General features: G+C 45.6%; 1 protein-coding gene across 2 annotated transcripts in view; it reads left to right on the top strand.

Moving 5' to 3' along the window:
* The first annotated feature begins 14,456 nt into the window (after window positions 1–14,456).
* Window positions 14,457–21,589, top strand: part of SERPINE2 (serpin family E member 2) — a 70,570-nt gene continuing 63,437 nt past the window's right edge. The window contains exon 1 of one of the 2 annotated variants that reach the window (XM_070773129.1): window positions 14,457–14,582. The gene's annotated coding sequence lies outside the window, so the exon portion shown is untranslated. Of the gene's footprint in view, window positions 14,583–15,013; window positions 15,191–21,589 lie in introns of those variants that run through there. The other variant, XM_019977721.2, reaches the window with a different exon arrangement.

Genomic DNA, 21,589 nt, shown 5'->3' with positions numbered 1-21,589 from the left:
TTCTCCACAGGCCTGCAAGCCCTTATTTGCTCAGCCTCAAGACTGAAAAAAGAGTCCAGAATCAGTTACAGAGACTTCAGTGGTTTAATGGATAGGGAGGAGCTTAGACTTTGGAAGCAAGGTCTTGAAGTGACAGTCCACCGTGTGTGGCAGACAATAGGCAGGACTAGGCAGCAGTCTTCACCGGCGGGGAGAGGAGAGGGGCTGGGAAGGGGGAGAGGGAGGTCACCATCTATACAGAGAATTGACGTTAGGGAAACCAACAGAAGGAGATGGCCCTTTGATAAACTATCCTAGTAAGAGATGGTTCTGATCTAAAGTTTAGAACAATCACCAGCTGGGGCTGAGGGCAAGTATGTTAGCATTCAGTGATTGGGCTCTACGACTAAGAGAAAAGGTCAGTTAGGGAAACAAAGTGTAGGTGAAGCTGGTCAAGCAGGAGATGTACAGTGAGCAAGAGATGGGACACTCTCAGAGCCATTGGGTATCATATATACGGATATAACTTATGCATTAAAACTTTAGCATAGCGACGCTGGCGATGCCCCATGCCTCAGCAGCAACAAACACACATGGTGCCCAGATATTCATTTCTAAATGCTGCTCCCCAATAAAAGGACTCAGGGCTCTTGAAGAAATGACTGATTCTAGGACTCTGTAGAGAATATAAGATGAGCCTATACCATCATATAAATGCCCTAACAACTTGATAATATATTGCTCACTGTTTAGTGTTTAAGACAAGAAAAGAGCTTATTAAAATGCAAATATTATTTGAAAGGAAGTGAATCTTCCCAGGTGGCGCTAGTGGTAAAGAACCTGCCTTGCCAATGCAGGAGACATAAGAGATTCGGGTTAGATCCCTGGGTCCAGAAGATCCCCTGGAGGAGGGCATGGCAACCCACTCCAGTATTCTTGCCTGGAGAATCCCATCAACAAAAAGAAGCCTGGCAGATTACATTCCATAGGGTTGCAAAGAGTCGGACACAACTGAAGCAACTTAACATTAGCATGAAGCAAGTGTTATATTTGCTTATCACCTTGCCTGGCCCATCCTCTGGAATGAGGCACAGAGAAGGTGACTTTTGATGTGTCAGGGTAAGATCCTAAGTTTATTGAGCTTTCCAGGAGATGGGAAGAGGAGGAGCCCCCTTTAGGAAGGCTGTAGGGAGTCTGTGTGGGAATGCTGGGGGTCAGAGGAGGGTGAAGAAAGTGAGAAGCCCCTGAAGGCAGTGGAAATGTGCAAACAAACACCTCACTCACCTGATCATTTCTCCAGGGGGTGGTTGTCTCTGCTGGACACGAAGGAAGGGCCAAGCTAGGAGGAGCTGGGAAGCAGGGTCTGAGAAGAAGCTGCATGATGTTGCGTTTACTTTCCTTTTGAGGGCCCCCACCCTTGTCCTCATTCTTTCAAACCTCAGAATGTAAATTAGATAGAATAGTCTCAGAAAGACCAAATTTATCCAAAGCACTACTTTTTCCATTTCTTGCAAGCAACATGGGATGCCCAGGAGGCAGCACAGAATCAGGAAATCCAAGTTAGAGTAATGATCATCAGAGCTGTTTACTGAGAATTTTTCAGGTGCTCTTTACATGCTTTTCATCTTACCTTTTCAACAGGCCTATGAAACCTCATTAACAATGAATAACGGGAAGTTTAGTGCTATGTTCAGGGGCTTACCTAAGATTTTAGGCTAGAAGATAGGGGTGCCTGGATTTGAACAGGGGTCTACCTGACCGCAAGCATAGGTTCCTATCCAGTTACCCATATCATCCCATGGTTTACCCATGTGACCTTGGGCAAGTCAACTGGGTTCTTGGATCCCAGCTGCCTTGTATATAAGTGAGTTTGAGCAATCTTCTTAAATTTGAATGTTCATATGGCTCAAGTGGGGATCTTGTTCTGATTCACTAGGTCTGGGATAAGGCCTGAGATTCTGGATCTCTAACAAGCTACTCAGTGATACTGATACCACCAGTCTAAGGACTATGTCTTCAGAAGTAAGGGTTTGACCAAACAGAGAAAGAAAAATAACGTATGATATCGCTTATGTGTGGAATCTAAAAAACAGTGAAGCAAATGAACTTATTTACAAAACAGAAATAGACCCTGTTAAATTAAAATTGAGGAAATCTTATTCAGAATTCATAAGCAGGAGAGCTGGCCTCTGACCTGCTTCTGACCTGCCTGGGCACTGCCAGGATTCTGTGACTGCCTGTAAGCACAGCAGATCAGGCAGCACTTTAGATAAGAAAGAGAGCGGGCCCCATAATTTCTTAAACCCCTGAGGGTCTGGCCAGGACCCCTCTCCCCTTAGGGCCTTAGCCCAGGGCCTAAGAAATGTTGTGACTTACAAGGTGAAACAAGCAGCACTGCAAATGTAAAACCAGAGCTGCATTTTTGCATGCAAACTAATGATACCAGTTTCTGGCCTGAGATTATAAGGGGGAGCCCCCCAAACTGCAATTCAAATTCTCACCCGTGGAGTGGATGCACCTCCCAGGACACTTTCTCACTTGGGATTCCAGATTGCTGTTAACGGGGGACTTCCCAGCACTGTTCAATTCTGGTGGTCGGCCCAATTTGGTGATGTATATGCTGTCCTATATGCAGGTCAGGAAGCAACAGTTAGAACTGGACATGGAACAACAGACTGGTTCCAAATAGGAAAAGGAGTACGTCAAGGCTGTATATTGTCACCCTGCTTATTTAACTTCTATGCAGGGTACATCATGAGAAACGCTGGGCTGGAAGAAGCACAAGCTGGAATCAAGATTGCCGGGAGAAATATCAATAATCTCAGATATGCAGATGATACCACCCTTATGGCAGAAAGTGAAGAGGAACTCAAAAGCCTCTTGATGAAAGTGAAAGAGGAGAGTGAAAAAGTTGGCTTAAAGCTCAACATTCAGAAAATGAAGATCATGGCATCTGGTCCCATCACTTCATGGGAAATAGATGGGGAAACAGTGGAAACAGTGGCAGACTTTATTTTTGGGGGCTGCAAAATCACTGCAGATGGTCATTGCAGCCATGAAATTAAAAGACACTTACTTCTTGGAAGGGAAGTTATGACCAACCTAGGTAGCATATTAAAAAGCAGAGACATTACTTTGCCAAGAAAGGTCCATCTAGTCAACGCTATGGTTTTTCCTGTGGTCATGTATGGATGTGAGAGTTGGACTGTGAAGACAGCTGAGTGCCGAAGAATTGATGCTTTGGAACTGTGGTGTTGGAGAAGACTCTTGAGAGTCCCTTGGACTGCAAGGAGATCCAACCAGTCCATTCTAAAGGAGATCAGTCCTGGGTGTTCTTTGGAAGGACTGATGCTAAAGCTGAAACTCCAGTACTTTGGCCACCTCATGTGAAGAGTTGACTCATTGGAAAAGACTCTGATGCTGGGAGGGATTAGGGGCAGGAGGAGAAGGGGACGACAGAGGATGAGATGGTTGGATGGCATCACCAACTCAATGGACATGAGTTTGAGTGATCTCCGGGAGTTGGTGATGGACAGGGAAGCCTGGTGTGCTGCAATTCATGGGGTCGCAAAGAGTCAGACACAACTGAGCGACTGAACTGACTGAACTGACTGATGCTGTTACTTCTCTCTGTTGTTTCTATTTCTTTCCTTTTAATGACTGTATATTGAGATTAAGTCAAATAATCTATAAAAAACTGAAATTGCTTATTTGTGAATAAAGAGTGGTTTATTTTGTTAACAAATCCTTCAAACCTAAAACTCAAGTAAAACTTTTGGTAAAACAGGCCCACAGACACAGAAAACAAACTTATGGTTACCAAAGGATAAAGGGGTGAGGGGAGTTAGAAGTTTGGAACTCACACACACACACACACACACACACACACGTAAACAACAAGAATCTACTGTATAGCACAGGGAACTCTACTTAATATTTTGTAATAACCTATAAGGGAAAAGAATCTGAAAAAGAATAGATATAAACATATATAACTGAATCATTGTACTGTACATCTGAAACTAACACAACTTGATAAATCAACTATACTTCAATTAAAATTTTTTTAAAGAAGTAAAGGCTTGGACTACATCAGTGTTTAGATGTATGTGTATAAATGATGTATATGATAGGCCTGTTAAAAAAATTCATATTGAGATGGCTGCTGAATGAATAGATCTTGAGATGGATTCCCAGGTGCAACTTTAATAAGAATTTCAAAGATGATCTTGCAGCCATCTTTGGATTATACTTTTAAGAAATGCTGGCCTGTTGATCAGTAAGGTTCCTTCTTCACTCCAGAAGTCTTTGAAGAAATGTTCAATGCTAAGATGATACAGCATTAACACGTCAACAGCATGTGTTAATAGATACAGTTAGTCAAAGATCACACTTACAGGTTCAGTCATTGGTTCCTAGATCCTTCAGGGTCAGTTCAGTTCAGTTCAGTCACTCAGTCGTGTCCAACTCTTTGCGACCCCATGAATTGCAGCACGCCAGGCCTCCCTGTCCAACACCAACTCCCGGAGTTCACTCAGACTCACGTCCATCAAGTCAGTGATGCCATCCAGCCATCTCATCCTCTGTCGTCCCCTTCTCCTCCTGCCCCCAATCCCTCCCAGCATCAGAGTCTTTTCCAATGAGTCAACTCTTAGCATGAGGTGGCCAAAGTACTGGAGTTTCAGCTTTAGCATCAGTCCTTCCAAAGAATGCCCAGGACTGGTCTCCTTTAGGATGGACTGGTTGGATCTCCTTGCAGTTCAAGAGACTCTCAAGAGTCTTCTCCAACACCACAGTTCCAAAGTATCAATTCTTCGGCGCTCAGCCTTCTTCACAGTCCAACTCTCACATCCATACATGACCACTGGAAAAACTATAGCCTTAACTAGACGCACCTTTGTTGGCAAAGTAATATCTCTGCTTTTGAATATGCTATCTAGGTTGGTCATAACTTTCCTTCCAAGGAGTAAGCGTCTTTTAATTCCATGGCTGCAATCACCACCTGCAGTGATTTTGGTAGAAATGCACAAAGCATAGTTTGGAAAGACTACAGAGGCTTCTTTAGTGGTCCCCTATGGAATTACTACTTTAAAAATGACAATGGATTTCTATGTCTGGTATGATTTAATAATTGACTTTTTCTTTAATAAGAACCAGTCTTATTATTATTATCTCAGGGTCTCATAAGGATGGGACATGATTATCCGCATTAAATCTAAAATGGTGTATAAGGAGAGCTGATAAGGGGGAAGCTGAAGAGGGTAGAACACAAGGACCTTCTCCACAACAAAGATGCTGGAAGCTTGGGACAGCAAGAACTGCCCTACAGGGAGGCAAGAGGCAGTGCATTTCAGCTCCTGCCCTGTGACTGGCTACAGAGATTATTAAACACACTGTGATTTTTTTTTTTTTTCAATTTCTTTTTCACTCAGAAGCCATTCTTGAGATTTTAAACCCTAGTTATTCTCTCTGCAATCTGAGTCACCTTTGATAATTCAGGGGTCTTCCTGAACACTTGAAGACAGCTTTCTAACCTGGTGAAGTTGGGAACCTAGAAAAAGACATTCCTTCTGTTTAGAACTGGAAATCTCAGAACACTTGGCTTCACTTTCCCCTTCCCAAACATCTGTCCATAGGGACTGGAAAAACAATAATAAATGCTATTATCTATTGATTTTTATGATGTGCCAGGCACTATGGAAGGCACACCAGAAGAGTTGGTATAGAGCAGAATCAACAAAGAACCAAGACAGACCAGTGAAGATCAAATGCGTGACTTCCTCAGTGGCCCAGTAGCCTTTGTTCTCCTAGAGCAAGGTGTCCAGGTTTGATCCCTGATCAGGGAACTAGATTTCACATGCTGCAATTAAAACCTGGAGCACCCAAATAAATAAACATTAAAAAAAACAAAAACAATCAATTGTGTGTTTCAGAATTAACAATAATAATGTTGAGGGCTGAATGTTTGTGTTCTCCCAGAAAGAACAACAGTGCGTGCATGCTAAGTGGCTTCAGTCATGGCTGACTCTTTGCAACCCTTTGGACTGTAGCCCACCAGGCGCCTCTGTCCATGGGATTTCCCAGGCAAGGATACTGGAGTGGGTTGCCATTTCCTCCTCCAGGGGATCTTCCTGACCCAGAGATCGAACTCACATCTGTTATGTCTCCTGCATTGGCAGGTGGGTTCTTTACTTCTAAGTGCCACCTGAGATGCCCCAAACAACAGTAATGTTATGAATGAATGCTTGTCCCCCCAAAATTTATCTGTTGTAGCCCTATTCTGCAGTGTGACAGAATTTAGAAACAGGGTCTTTATGGAAGAAACTAAAATTAAATGAGGTCATGAGGGTGGGGCCCTGATCCAATAGGTTTAGTTTCCTTGTAAGAGGGACTTCAGAGTTCTCTTTTTCTCTCTCCCATTCATAGGCACAAAGAAGAGATCATGTGAGCACACATTGGAAAGAAGGCACCCAGAACCAAAGGGGGAGTGTCTCATCAGAAACTGACCATGCTGGCACCCTATCTTGGAATTCCAGCCTCCAGAACTGAGAGAAAATAAATTTCTGTTCCTTAAGCCACTCAGTCTACGTATTTTGTTATGGCAGCCCAACCAGAGTAATATAAGTAATAATATCTGTGAAGTTCTTTGGATTTCAAAAAATGCTTACTGCTAAATATCATATTCTCTCTCATGACAAACCTGAAAAGGCATTGCTATTCTTCTTTCAAACTGAGGCTCAGAGAAATCAAATTACTTGCTCACAAACACAATCAAGAGGAGGCAGAATGGGACAATAACCTAGGCCTTCTGGTTCCCAGTGTCTGGTCTTCTAGTTCTACCCCCATGCAATGGTATAGGGAGCTAGAAGAGAACACAGAAATGAAAACTTAAAGATATGAAAAAAATTGTGATTGCCTTCAAGTTACAGCCTAAACCAAAAGCTTATAACCAAGACAGGATGTGGTCATGAGACATAAACAACCCATACTTAGAGCTGCAAGAGTGCTGAGTGAGGAGATCTCAACACCAGCTAGGCTGAGAAGGGGAAATTGTGAAGCATGAAAATTATTAATTCAGTGGCAGAGAAAGATAGTGAACTAAGTCCAAAATTGATACCTCCCATCCTACGGGTCCTTTGCAAAGTGATTTTGCCACTTCTCTTGTTTTATGCTAAAATGTATCTCTCCAAAATTCATATGTTGAAGCCCCAACCACTGTGGGGCTAATTTGAAGATAAGCTTTTCAGGGAAGTAATTAGGATTGTTTTTCAGTTGCTAAGTCACATCTGACTCTTTGCAACCCTACTGCCTGCAGCATACCAGGCCTCCCTGTCCTTCACGGTCTCCTGGAGTTTGCTCAAATTCATGTCCATTGAGTCAGTGATACCATCCAACTATTTCATTCTATGTCATCCCTTTCTCTTCCTGCCCTCAATCTTTCCCAGCATCACGGTTTTTTCCAATGAATTGGCTCTTTGCATCAGATGGCCAAAGTATTGGAACTTCAGCATCAGTCCTTCCAATGAATATTCAGGGTTGATTTCCTTTAGGATTAACTGGTTTGATCTCCTTGCTGTCCCAGGGACTCTCAGAGTCTTCTCCAGCACCACAGTTGGAAAGAATCAATTCTTCACTGCTCAGCATTCTTTACGGTCCACCTCTGACATCTGTACATCACTACTGGAAAAACCATAGCTTTGACTATGCAGACCTTTGTCAACAAAGCGATGTCTCTGCTTTTTAATACGCTATCTAGATTTATCATAGCTTTTCTTCCAGGGAGCAAGCATCTTTTAATTTCATGGCTGCAGTCAGTACTGCAGTGATTTTGGAGCCCAATAAAAAGAAAATCTGCCACTATTTTCATTTTTTTCCCATCTATTTGCCATGAAGTGATGGGACCGGTGAGTTTTAAGGCAGACTTTTCACTCTCCTCTTTCACCTTCATCAAGAGGCTCTTTAGTGCCTCTTTGCTTTCTGCCATTAGAGTGCTATTTTCTGCATATCTGTGAGGAAACAAGTGTGAGGCTCTTCTCTAATATGACTGGTGTCCTTATAAAAGGAAACAACAACAAAGATCTCTCTCTCTCTCTTCATGCACACAAAAAGACTACAGGAGGACACAGTGAGAAGGCTGCCATGTGCAAGACAGGAAGATAGGTCTCACCAGAAACCAACCCTAAGAGTACCTTGATCTTGCATTTCTAAGATCTCTGTGTGAGAAAAAATGTCTGTTGTTTAAGTCTGTGATATATTATTCTGGCAGCTCTAGGAGACTATTGTCTCTCTCATCAAGAAGCAGAGTCTACTACTCCTCCTTCTTTGAGATAGTCCTACTTTGAATGTCACAGAAGTGACTGAATGCAACAGAGGTGTATGTATGTGAAAGTCGCTCAGTTATGTCCGACTCTTTGTGACCCCATGGACTACACAGTCCATGGAATTCTCCAGGTCAGAATACTTGAGTGGGTAGCCTATCACTTCTCCAGAGGATCTTCCCAACTCAGGAATCGAACTGGGGTCTCCTGCATTGCAGCTGAGATACCAGGGAAGCCTTGCAACCGGAAGTGACACTGTACTAAATCCAAGGCTAGTCCTTAAGAGGTCTTGCAAGTTCTGGTTTCACCCTCTCAGAGTCTTGTGCTATCATGTAAAGAAGTCTGCATATTGCTGGAAAATCAATGTAGAAAGAAGCCTCTTAGTTTGAAATATGAAAGGAGGGGAAAGGCCCATAAAGATGAATGAAGTGGAGGAGAGAGAAGATGGAGTTCCAGCCAAGCCTGTTTAGGGTCCATATATGTGAGTGGCACCATCTTAAATCTTACAGCTGCGCATGTCCGACAACACTAGGTGAGTCAGAGATGAACCATCCTAGCTGAAGTGTGCCCAGCTAACCCATAAAACTGTGAACTAACGAAGTAGCTACTTTAAGCCATTAAGATTAGGATAGTACATAATACAAGGCTAGAAATTGATACAGGTGGAAAGAAAAGGTATTTGGGGTAGATAGAATGGTTCAAACAAGGGTACAATAGTAGAAAACTATAATATAAATTTAGATGAGCAATTCTCATTGGTAAAGCCTTTATGAACATATTAGAGAAAATAAGAGGATAAGGTTAGCAAGGTAGGTTAGAGTTAGAGTGTGGTGAGGTTTCAATGTAATAATTTCTTACTGAGCACTTACTATCTACATTCAGCTAAACCCTTTTCATGGACCAGCTGGTTCTCACATAACTCTCGTGTAGGTTATACTATTACTTGAGGCTCAGAGGTTAAGTTACTTGAAAAAAAAAATGTTTTGATGAGACTGGTATTTGAACTCAGGCACTCTAACTCCAGAACCTATGACACCAACCTCTACAAAAGATGGCCTAAGCCAAAGAATTTGGACCTTAGTGATAAGCATGAAACCATTTTAAGCAATGAAGTGGCATAATTGAAGCAGTGCTTTAGAAAATTAAGCAGGCAGAGGTGGATAGAATCTGGAAGCAGAAAGTTTAGGATACATTGGAGTGGTCCAGGTATGAAGTGAAAAGAGTCTGAACTAATTTGAAAAAAAAAAAAAAAGAGCAAGGGATAAATATGAGAGACATCTGCTGCTGCTGCTGCTGCTAAGTCCCTTCAGTCGCGTCCGACTCTGTGTGACCCCATAGATGGCAGCCCACCAGGCTCCCCCATCCCTGGGATTCTCCAGGCAAGAACACTGGAGTGGGTTGCCATTTCCTTCTCCAATGCATGAAAGTGAAAACTGAAAGTGAAGTCGCTCAGTCGTGTCCTACTCTTAGCGACTCCATGGACTGCAGCCTACCAGGCTCCTCCATCCATGGGATTTTTCAGGCAAGAGTGCTGGAGTGATGAGAGACATCAGGAAGACGCTATTAATCCCATCCAGGAAATGGCTGGATATAGGATAAACAAAGGAAAGAGGTGTTGTCAGAATTCATTTCCATCTTCTCGTTTCTGTGACTGAGATGGTAGTCATCCCTTTAAAACCCTTGTGGCAGCGGTCCCCAACCTCTTAGATCCAATGCCTGATGATCTGAGGTGGAATTGACATAATAATAATAGAAATAAAGTTCACAATAAATGTAATGTGTTCGAATCATTCTGAAACCAGCCCTCTTATCCCCTACCCATGGAAAAATAATAGTATTCCATGAAACTGTTCCCTGTTGCCCAAAAGGTTGCAGACTGCTGCCTTATGGAGTTCAGGAGGAAGAGATGCTTTGGCAGGGAGATAATAAATTGGCTTTAGACATGTTAGGTGGGAGGCGATGGTGGGATATGAATTAGAAGTATCTGCCAGGTATTTGGAGATAATAGGAGTAGGAACTTGGACAGGGGTCAAGGCCATCTGTAGATACAGGCTTGAAAATCATCCAGAACTAAGAAAAATTACACGCATCTAGAATGTCTCTGTTAAGAGTCCTTGGTTACAAGCAACAGAAACCAAATCTAACTAAAGAAGAGTCCAGTGAGGACTTCTAATCAGAAGAGTCAGGGACCAAGGTGGTTCTGGAGATCCAGATGGGAAGAACTCATAAACAATCTTAGCAAGCTAGGATGAGTCAGTTCCAACTACTTTCCCCACTCCTTTCAGTATTCAGGGTCCTGGGAAGGGATCCAGTGAGTTTGGTCATATGTCCATCCCTTGGCTAGAAGAAGTTAAAGACACCATGTCATCCACTGCTAACAAGGTGATGCATAAAGCAGGAGAGGTAATTCTCCAAAGGCAACCAGATTTGGCAATCAAAAGACAGGGAATAGATGGGGGTGGCCACAAACCAATCAATGGTCCTGCCACTGACAGAATATTTGAAGGAGAGGAGACAGCTAAGGGCAGACAAGTATATGGCACATGTGGCATATGTGGCAGGAGGAAGATTTAATGAGCCAAAGATAAAGGCTGGCTGAGGAACTGGAGGATAGAGAAAAAGCAAAGGAATTTCAAAAATGGACAAAACAGCAGAGTTCAATGGTGCTAAGAGAACAAGGGTGATAATGAATGATGGAAAACCACTGGGGTTGGCATTGGAAGTTACTGGTAACTTTTGAGAGAGAAGGGGCGTGAGGGAGATACAGTGACGCAGGTATGAAGAGAGGGCAGAGAGGGTATAAAAGAAGAGACGTGGCATCCCTGTTCAGTGATAAAAGGAAGAAGAGTTAGGCTCTTGTTTTAATGGGTGAGCATCACAATGACCCTCAGCACCCAGGGCTTTCCATTTTCTTTGGTCAAATACAAGTAGCAAGTCATCCTCAACACAGCACCTAGCGATATCTTTTCTCTGAAGCTCTTGGGGGAAAGTATTGATGACAATGGGAAAGCGTGAATTGTTTCAGAAGTTACAGCAAGAGGAAACTGGATTTATTTGAAAGCCAACTTGAAAGAGAAATAAAAAGACAATTGCCTATTATAAGCTAAAAAAAAAGAGAAAGAAATTAGACCAATGCAACAGCCCCAGAAACTAATTGTCTAAGTGAACTATTGTAACCAATCTCCTTGCCTCTGGTTAAAACCATCTTATGAAACAGCATTTGCATCTGTGAAGTTGTGTAACAAGTCGAGTTGTGATGAAATGTATTTTAAATAGAGGTTAGATAGGAGAGGAGCAATGATTATTACCTTATTATAGAAACATCAGTAGTTCTTCCAGACAAAACACCATCACCCATTGGGAGCTAAGGGTAGTTTTTATTTAAATACAAGGTCATACTGTTTGGGTGTTTGAGGGAATGGTGGGGGTGGGGCGGGGGGGGGGTGGATTTTCATCTTCTTCCAAAGCACTCAAAGCTGGACCTCTTCCAAGAGAGGAAACGAGACTAAATAGATCATTTGTTTTATTCTGTTTGGGCATTTTCTTGCATTTCTCCCAACTGCAGCTTATGGACACAAAGCCAAACTCAGAGACTGGCTGGAGCTGGCTAAACTCCAGGTCACTTGAAAAAAAAATTTTTTTTTAAGGAATAAACAATTTGAAGCTCTATCAGAGGATTAAGGCAAGCCACACAATTGAAGGACAAAATGAAATCCTGCTATGAATGTGAAGTCGTAAAAAAAGAAGTGGATAGGAGCATTAAACGATTTGGATTTTTCAAACAAAACAGAGGTAGAGACAGGAGGGAAATGCTGATTGAAAATGCACACCAGTGAAAAATCCATTTCAGTGAGGGTTAAACACCAGAGGAACTGCTGCTCATGGGCACCAAGTGAGGTAGGAACAACACAGCTACTTTTGGGCAGCCCCTAATGATGGGTATCAACGTGCCTGGTCACTTGAGTGACATGGAAAGCTTGGGAGATTGCACCTATGTCCTCTTGCTGGCAATGGGGAGACTGGCCAGCAGCCTCCATGCACATTCTGTAGCAAGCATAGTTGATATTCCCAGCATATCGCACTGGCAGAATGGGTCTTTGTCTTGAATCACTTCCCTCTGGGAGGCACTCATTGGCAGTCTCATCCAATGTCCAAGGAGAGAGAAAGGCCCATTAGTGGCTAGGCATAGTTCAGCATATTAGTTAACACTGCATCCTGTCTGATTTCAGAATTGACAAGTCATGTACAGTATTGCTCAAAACATTCCTTCGACAGTCCTGGGTAGAGCGGAGAAGTGAATGGTCAGAGACAAGTTCCAAAGATTTCGGACTGTCTTTTAGAGATGAAGAATCTGAACCCTCACTATGTTCTAATTGGGAAAATAAAACATTTTTCACCTTAAAAAAAAAGTTGATTCCATTAAAACAAGAGACTGACACCCTCTAAAATAATATTCATTTCTTTCAAAAATCAGAGTAATTTTACCAAAAAATTTGAAATTGAAAGTAATTACCAAAGTGTTTGAGACATGAATCAATCTAGCCATGTTAATATCCTGATTATGATATTATACAGTAGTTTCACAAAATGCTACCCAATTATCTCAATAAAAGTGTTCAGTTTAAAAAACATGATGGAGTAAGCAGATAAGAATCCACCTGCCAATGCAGGGGACATGGGTTTGATCCCTGGTCCAGGAAGATTCCACATGCCACAGGAGCAACTAAGCCAGTGTGCCACAGATACTGAGCCCACGTGCTGCAACTACTGAAGCTCGCGAGCCCTCAAGCCTGTGCTCTACAACAAGAGAAGCCACCGCAATGAGAAGCCAGTGCATTGACCTAGAGAGTGGCCCCCACTCGCCACAAGTGGAGAAAGCCCACACACAGCAACAAAGACCCAGTGCAGCCAAAAATGAATAAAATGTTTTCAAAAGTGATAGAGATAGAAATGGATGGGGGGGATCATGCAGGCTTTCATAAGCTGGCTTCACCTACATCTTGGTTCTCATTTGTTTCTCCTCTAGTCCCCTGGATGACTCCTATCTGGAAGACATTAATCCCAGTTTCTCAAACACATGAATCCCAGTTTCTCCATCTCTGGGCTTTCTCCTCTAGCCTCTTCCACCTCCATCTCATTGTTCCCAGCTCCAGCTCACCCTGCCAGATGAGACCAAGCGATAACCCTGTCCCTGGAGCAATACCTAACCTTGCTAATAGTCACTTGGCACTTGTCCACCCATTAGTCAACAAATATTTATTGAGCAACTACTTTGATGGAGTACTGGCTTCAGGCACTAAGAACTAGGTGAGTTAGAAATCATATTCAACTGGTTTCTCTTCCCTGCTTTCTGGGAGTATATATTCTAATGAAGAAGGATGGGGAAAAAACTAGCCAAGAAACAGGTGGAAGAGAAAAATCATGATGAGAGTTACGAAGAATGTAATGGGTTGGAGAAAGGAAGAAGTGGCTTTAGCTCAAGTGACCAGGAAAGGTTTTCTAGAGATGGTGACATTTGAGTTGTGACCCGAGGTAAAAGGAAGTAGTCATGAGGAAGACCGTAGGGAGAAAAAAAAAGCATTTCTGGCAGAGGGAACAACAAGAAAAAAGGATCTGTATCATGCATATAACTGAATATAAATACTAGACATGAGAGTAAAGCAGTGAAAGGCATTTTCTCTTTGTGGACTGTTTCCTTTTTGTTTTAGGACCAAACCTCCCATAGATAGTTTCCCTATATGAGAGGCCGTGAAAACCCTTCTAAGAGTCCAAGATGCTCTCATCAGTACGTGCAAGCTTAGTTCAAGATGTGTTTCAGATTTACACTTTTTTTTTTTTTTTTTTCACAGTTGGGGCCGTAGGCCTGGTGATGAGGATTCCGCACTGTATAAGGGCGACATAAATTATATGTCATTAAAGTTGGGTACCCACGAACCTAAGTTGACGCAAAGGAGGGCTGAATACGGGAGATCTGGGTAACACAGATGGAAGCGGCACAGTGATTTGTCGCCAGCCTCTGGGGTCTGTGCCTCTCTGCAGCGCACAAGGTCCCATCGGCGGCAGTAACCGGTTGGGAAGGGCCAGATGCCCTGGGCTCTGCGGCTACCTTACGCTGTCACCACAAGCAGGAATTCAGTTTTCTGGATTCCCTCGTCTGCCTATTGCCTAGGGCGACCAGCGGCCGCTCCTCTGTCCCCGAGGCCGGGAGAAGTCGGCTCTGGGGCACCCGGCGATCTGTCCGTCCCCAGCCGCGACCTGGCACCGTTCACCCCATCACCCGGAACGGTAGGCAGTCTCCCGGGCGTCCCAACCCGTCTCTCCTGGGGTGGGCTGGGGGATGCGGGGTTGGGGAACAAGCCCAGACGACTCGGCTGGCGTCCCAGGGACGCACCGCGAGTCCTCGGGTCCCTCCCCACCTCCCACACCCCCCGCCGAGCCCGGCGACCCACGTGCAGCACGGCCCGGGCTGGCGCCGCACCTCGGGGTCGGCGTGTCTCCCGGCGCTTTCCGGGCGCAGCCCCGGGACGGGGACCCGCGGGGAGGGGGTGGCCTCAGCGGGGCGGCGGCGGGAGCGGGGGCGCCCCGGAGTGCGGGCGCGGGGACGCGGCAGCCGCCGGCACACAAAGAAGGCGGCGGGAAGGCGGGGCGGGGCGGGCCGGGGGCGGGGGCGGCAGGAAGGGGCGGGGGCCGCGCGGGCAGCCGATAAAGCCCCCGCCGCCGTGGCCGGCGGTTCGCGCTGTAGGGCTGCCGGGCTGCGCGGCTTGTGCAGGCGCCGCCGCTTCTCTCCTCGCCGCTCTTCCTCCTCAGACTTCCCCCGCCCCGCCAATACCCGGCTCCGGCTCGGGCCGCGCCGCGCCCCGCGGCAGCCACCTGGGGATCACGATCGAGGGGCGGTGAGTACGGGGCTGCGCGCCCGCGGCCGATCCCGGGCGCCCGAGGGGCGGGAGGGAAGCGGCCGGGGCTGCCCGCCACGCCGGGGACGGTCCCGGGGCTCAGCGCGCCGCAGGCTCCGCGCCGCGACCTTGCGCCCGGCCGGGAGGCTGCGGGGCGAGCGGGGCCCGAGGGCGCCGGCGTCGGGCGGAGGAACTTTCTCAGTCTCGCCCGACCGGGCTGCCTCGGCCACCGCGGCGTGCGGGCCCGGCCCCGCGGGGAGTCGGGGTGGGACCAGGGCTGGTAGCCGAGGGGCCGCGCGTGCGGTGGCGTCCAGGTGTGCCCGCGACCGGGAGTTCTGGAGCCGCCGTGGCTGCTGCCGGTCCGTCCTAGCGGGCGCCCCTGACCCTGAACTTGGGGTACCCAGGTACTCGCGGGCGTCCCCTACCCCGTACTTTACTGGTGCACCTTCTGTTAGGGAGGACTCCTACGGACTCCTACTTGTTACCGCTGCCTGAGCAGGGTAGGGGTAACCGGTGGTTTGGGGGAGAACCTTTAAATTGGTTTCCTGCCTCCGATTTAACCCTGTGGAGCAGATCTTTCTTTCTTTCTTTCTTTTTTAATCGCCTGTCGCAATGGGACTTGCAATACTGATTAGTGCCTACAGGTAAGGTGAAAGTACTCAGAAATTCTGGGGGAACTGGGTGTTTAATTTGCCTACAAACTGAGTGCGGAGGGAAGGCTTCTATTACATAAGACAGCACTCCACCTTCAGGTGTCATGGAAGATGCTCTCAAAGGTTTTACTGTTTTAATGAACGAAAAATAATCTTCGCCTATGTCTCTCTTGAGAAATCTCTAATGCTGCTGTGGCTTGCTTTGACTACTTCTCAGGGAGCGTTTTTATATTTATATTCTTATATTTAGCATCAACATAAAAAGGTGTTTGAAGATTTGACTTCCTCTTTCAAGACAGGAAGCAGTTTACTCCTCTGAACTGTTAAGGAGCAATCTACGTGATAATTTTATACTTTGGAGATTTTATATCGAAAGTTGAACACTGATAACTGGGAAAAATGTAAGCGTTGCTAATTTGTATATATAAAGCACACTTCAGAAATTGAAGATACCTTCCATGCTGTCTGCATATCTAAATCAGTAATTATGTGCTGTTTGCAGTATTTTAGTGAAATTTTTCTTCAGGCATGCAAATAAAGGTTTTAGCTGAAATCATGTAAGGTTTCTTTCAACTCTGAGTTTTGATTCTTTCTTGAAATGAGGTTCAAAAATATTGTACAGTGTAGGGCAATTACTGAAGGTCAGCAAGGTGTCATCTTTCTTTTTTTTAATTCTTTAAAAAATGAATCTATGCAGAAAATTTCATCCCCCGTGAACTTTACTTATTAGTGTAATTTTAAAAGGACAGAAATGAGTCAGTCTCTAAAGGACAGTAATTTTCAGTTCCACACGTCAGTAACTAGATACTAGTCAGAGATTGTTTGAGGTGGCAGAGTTGGAAATGATGTGGGGACCTAGTCAGGTCCCAGCTACCCGTCTCTGTGGCTGTCCTCTGCCAACCTGTCCCACAGCATGGACAGTTGACCCGTGAGCTTTCTCTCCTCCCCTCGTCCCACAGTTCATGTGGAAGATGCTCCCATGCCTGCTTCTTTGACCATCTCAATTCCAGGGACCTCCACCCACTCTCACTACTGGGTCCTGTACATCCGGGTCTTGCCCTCTCCCAGAGTTGCTCAGCTTCTGAAATCAGCATCTCAGTGTCTCTGCACTGCAAGCTCCTTCCTTCCGGGTTGCAGACTGGTCCTCCCATCACAACTCTTCTTGAACACAGGAGATCTCTTCCCTACCCACCTTCCACTTTGGCAGGTGACTCATGACCCATTCAAATCCTGAAAGACAATGCTGTGAAAGTGCTGCACTCAATATGCCAGCAAATTTGGAAAACTCAGCAGTGGCCACAGGACTGGAAAAGGTCAGTTTTCATTCCAGTACTAAAGAAAGGCAATGCCAAAGAATGCTCGAACTACCGCACAATTGTACTCATCTCGCACACTAGTAAAGTAATGCTCAAAATTCTCCAAGCTAGGCATCAGCAGTACGTGAACCATGAACTTCCTGATGTTCAAGCTGGTTTTAGAAAAGGCAGAGGAACCAGAGATCAAATTGCCAACATCCGCTGGATCATGGAAAAATCAAGAGAGTTCCAGAAAAACATCATTTCTGCTTTATTGACTATGCCAAAGCCTTTGACTATGTGGAAAATTCTTCAAGAGATGGGAATACTGGACTACCTGACCTGCCTCTTGAGAAACCTATATGCAGATCAGGAAGCAACAGTTAGAACTGGACATGGAACAACAGGCTGGTTCCAAATAGGAAAAGGAGTACGTCAAGGCTGTATATTGTCACCCTGCTTATTTAACTTCTATGCAGATTACATCATGAGAAACACTGGGCTGGAAGAAGCACAAGCTGGAATCAAGATTGCCGGGAGAAATATCAATAACCTCAGATATGCAGATGACACCACCCTTATGGCAGAAAGAAGAGGAACTAAAAAGGCTCTTGATGAAAGTGAAAGAGGAGAGTGAAAAAGTTGACTTAAAGCTCAACATTCAGAAAACGAAGATCATGGCATCTGGTCCCATCACTTCATGGGAAATAGATGGGGAAACAGTGGAAACAGTGGCAGACTTTATTTTTTGGGGCTCCAAAATCACTGCAGATGGTGATTGCAGCCATGAAATTAAAAGACGCTTACTCCTTGGAAGGAAAGTTATGCCCAACCTAGATAGCATATTAAGAAGCAGAGATATTACTTTTCCAACAAAGGTCCATCTAGTCAAGTCTATGGTTTTTCCAGTGGTCATGTATGGATGTGAGAGTTGGACTGTGAAGAAAGCTGAGCACTGAAGAATTGATGCTTTTGAACTGTGGTGTTGGAGAAAACTCTTGAGAGTCCTTTGGACTGCAAGGAGATCCAACCAGTCCATCCTAAAGAAGATCGGTCCTGGTTGTTCATTGGAAGGACTGATGCTGAAGCTGAAACTCCAATACTTTGGCCACCTCATGCAAAGAGTTGACTCATTGGAAAAGACTCTGATGCTGGGAGGGATTGGGGGCAGGAGGAGAAGGGGAGGACAGAGGATGAGATGGCTGGATGGTATCATTGACTCGATGGACTTGAGTCTGAGTGAACTCTGGGAGTTTGTGATAGACAGGGAGGCCTGGCGTGCTGCGATTCATGGGGTTGCAAAGAGTTGGACACGACTGAGCGACTGAACTGAACTGAATGACCCCTTCTGCCAGGAAAACAGGAATCACTGGATTGATGTCTCTCCATGTCCTACCCCATTTCCTTCCCGCAGACTTTTCCACAGTTACCCACATCCAGGAAATCTTAAGCAGCTGTTGTGTCCAAGCACTTTGTTAGGCCCTGATGTATGGTAAACAGCAGGTCCCTGCTCTCCTAGAACAGTCTTTCTTGTGGAAGCAGGCAGACACAAAGCAAACGTAACTATGCTCTGATAGAGTTGCAATAAGGTAGAATAATAGAAGAAAAATCGGGGGATGGTCAGGGACTTAAGAGAAGATCAGAGAGACAGACACACATATGACAGTGCTCCATGTCTCCCCATGAACTTTTTAAAAAATTTATTTATTTATTTTAATTGGAGGGTAATTACTTTACAATGTAGTGGTTTTTGCCATACATTGACATGAATCAGCCATGGGTGTACATGTTATCAGTATTTTTAAAACACCATAACCTCCTTGTCCCTGCATCCCCAACTCAGCTACAGTGACCACCTGTGTATCCAAGTCTTCTTAAGTGAGTTAACCCTTCCTTAGGCTTCCCTTTCTTCTCAACTCTCTGCAACCTGGCCAATCTCACCACAGTAGGAGTTGTTGTTCAGTCGCTCAGTTGTGTCCGGCTCTTCGCGACCCCATGGACTGCAGCACACCAGGCTTCCCTGTCCTTCACCATCTCCCAGAGTTTGCTCAAACTCATGTCCATTGAGTTGAGGATGCCATCCAACCATCTCATCCTTTGTCACCCCGCTCTCCTCCTGCCCTTAATCTTTCCCAGCATCAGGGTCTTTTCCACTGAGTCAGCTCTTCCGCATCAGGTGGCCAAAGTATTGGAAGTTAAACTTCAGCATCAGTCCTTTCAGTGAATATTCAGGGTTGATTTCCTTTAGGATTGATTGGTTTGATCTACTTGATGTGCAAGGGACTCTTAAGAGTCTTCTCCAACACCACAGCTCAAACTCATCAATTCTTTGGCACTCAGCCTACTTTATGGTCCAACCATACATGACTACTGGAAAAATCATAGCTTAGACTATATGGACCCTTGTCGGCAAAGTGATGTCTCTGCTTTTCAATATGCTGTCTAGGTTTGTCATATCTTTTCTTCCAAGGAGCAAACGTCTTTTAATTTCATGGCTGCAGTCACCATCTGCAGTGATTTTTGGAGTCCAAGCAAATAAAGTCTGTCACCGGTTTCCATTCTTTCCCTATCTAGACACCACAATTCCTGAAGGATCTGAGGAAGTCCTGTAGACCTTTCTGCAGGACTGGGTATGGATCTTTCCTCTTTTTCTCATGGGTACTTTTCTTCTTCCCTAGTTGTCATCTCCTCCTGGTTTGCCTTCTGCCTCCCTGGCAACTCCACTACCTCCTGGGGTTTCCTGGGGCTCAGTTCTCATCCATATTGAGCTCTACGAGGAGTGTTAGAGTTACCATTTTCCCATGGCTTCCACTTTCACCAGTTCAAAGTCCCAGATTGTATCTCCACCTAGTTCCCCACAGTCTAGTGGGCTGATCCATGCTCTTGAGGTAGAAAACCCACAATAAGTCCAAAAGCAATTTTAGTTTTTAATCATGCACCCCACACCTGTTTCATCCTTAGTGAAAACCTGTCCCGTTTTATGTGATGGCGCCACCATTGACCAGGGTGCTAAAGCAGGGACCTCCTAGGGTCACCAGACTCCTCCAGCAACCACCAGCCCCCCAACATCCAGACAGTCACCAAGTCCTGTCCTAGTGCTGGTGCTGTGAAATCCATTAAGCTTCTGCTCCAGTCACCGTGGCCCTGTTCTGCTTTGCAGTCCAGAAGTGGCACAGTGATGGCCAGTGTGCCACTTCTAGCTGGCAGACATGCCGTTGGCCTGAACACAAGTCTACAGAAATTGACTTAATCTTTAGAAAGGTTAAGTTATCACTTGGATTTACAGCTACTCTTAAAAACCAGGGGCCCTGCAACAGGAGGCCTGCATTGCCATGTAGCAGCACGTGGCTGGCATGGAGCTCCCAGGGCCCGGGTAGGCTGGAGACTGCTTGCTTTCCACTCCCCCTGGACCCCCTGGTCCCCGCTTACAGCAGCTTCCCAGTGCCCATGGTCTTCTGAGCTGGCAACCACAGGCTGGGGAATGACCACGGGCAGTCCTGAGTGACTGACGGCACCATCTCCTGCCTGGTCTTTCACGCTAGTTTTGTACCCCTTTCAAACCATCGTCCACGTTGCTGCTGGGCCTACTTGCCGTGGGCCCCTTAAATCAGAATCCATTTGTGTCCCTCCCGAGAAAACTCAGTGCCTCCCTCTTGGGGACAAAGCCCTATTCTGAAAGAGTAGCTGTGTTGTGTCACAAGGTAGATATCTCAGACTGAAGAGGTGATCTTTCTGTTCACATTTAAAGGTGCTGTACCAGAGTTTCTCAAAATACTTTTGAGCCTCTTCAAGGAGGGTTGCTGATACATAATTCTGGTGTTGTCTCACCTGTGTTGAGATGCAGTCTCTGCTGTTTATAAACCATGTCCATAGACCTCACCACACTCCTCCTGCCCCATTACCCCTGGAGGAGACAGGGCAGGCTGAATTCCACGTCCCAAGGCCATTAGACCTCAGCCCTTGGAACACGGCGGAGCTCATTTCACGTGGTGCCCAGAGTCATGCGCTGTGTTCCCAAGATCGCTTAGCTCCCTTTGGGCAGTCCTATCCCAGAAGTCCTCAGCACTCAGCCAGGGAACTTTCCACAGTGCCCTTCTCTCCAGTACCTCCCCAGGCTGCTGGCCATTAGTAATGACCTTACAAAGGCCAAGCTTCCCACCTCCCTGCTTTGTTGTTGTTCAGTTACTAAGTTGTGTCCAACTCTTTGTGACCCTGTGGACTACAGCACACCAGGCTTCCCTGACCTTCACTATCTCCCAGAGCTTGCTCAAACTTGTGTCCATTGAGTTGGTGATGCCATCCCACCATCTCATCCTTTGTCACCCCCTTCTCCTCCTGCCTTCAATCCTTCCCAGCATCCAGGTCTTTTCTAGAGAGTCGGCTCTTGGCATCAGGTGGCCAAAGTATTAGAGCTTCAGCTTCAGTGTCAGTCCTTGCAATGAATATTCAGA

This window comes from Bos indicus, chromosome 2 (genome assembly GCF_029378745.1).
Source record: "Bos indicus isolate NIAB-ARS_2022 breed Sahiwal x Tharparkar chromosome 2, NIAB-ARS_B.indTharparkar_mat_pri_1.0, whole genome shotgun sequence".
In the NCBI taxonomy this organism is placed as follows: Eukaryota; Metazoa; Chordata; class Mammalia; order Artiodactyla; family Bovidae; genus Bos; species Bos indicus.
Note: the sequence above shows the minus strand (reverse complement) of the source record. Positions and strands in the feature narration are given on the sequence as shown.